The sequence below is a fragment of the Penaeus monodon genome, chromosome 29 (genome assembly GCF_015228065.2).
Source record: "Penaeus monodon isolate SGIC_2016 chromosome 29, NSTDA_Pmon_1, whole genome shotgun sequence".
Lineage (NCBI taxonomy): Eukaryota > Metazoa > Arthropoda > Malacostraca > Decapoda > Penaeidae > Penaeus > Penaeus monodon.
This window is the reverse complement of record NC_051414.1, coordinates 31,040,604-31,040,942: the sequence shown is the minus strand read 5'-3', so window position 1 is coordinate 31,040,942 and position 339 is coordinate 31,040,604. Positions and strand designations below refer to the sequence as shown.

At 38.1% G+C, this 339-nt stretch overlaps 1 protein-coding gene across 1 annotated transcript in view; it reads left to right on the top strand.

Annotated features, from left to right (window-relative positions):
• Positions 1-339, top strand: part of LOC119591842 (zinc finger protein PLAG1-like) — a 38,482-nt gene that overhangs the window by 1,782 nt on the left and 36,361 nt on the right. The window lies entirely within an intron of this gene.

The following is a 339-nucleotide window of genomic DNA, read 5'->3' as shown; positions in this document are numbered from 1 at the left end:
AGTCAAGGCACTTGTGGGTTCACAGCAATAACAAGAGAGTGAATTTTTTTTGTTTGTGACATCTCCCAGGGATAGCAGGCAAATTATTTGTGTGTTAAAACAAATCAGAGAATTACATGTCCTGTTCTCCCTCAGGCAATACCCCAGGCCATGTGATAAAGAACACTATGAAATCTAACGCATGCATCATGATAACATGACATCAATGATCTGTCCTATGTAGCTGTAACCAAGTCAGCCATGATGTGAGCTACATGTCATCCAGAAGCAGTTGGTTAAAGAATATTGTATTAATTTAGTAGGAGTCAGGGAAGTTTTTAATCCTTGTCTTTTGATTAT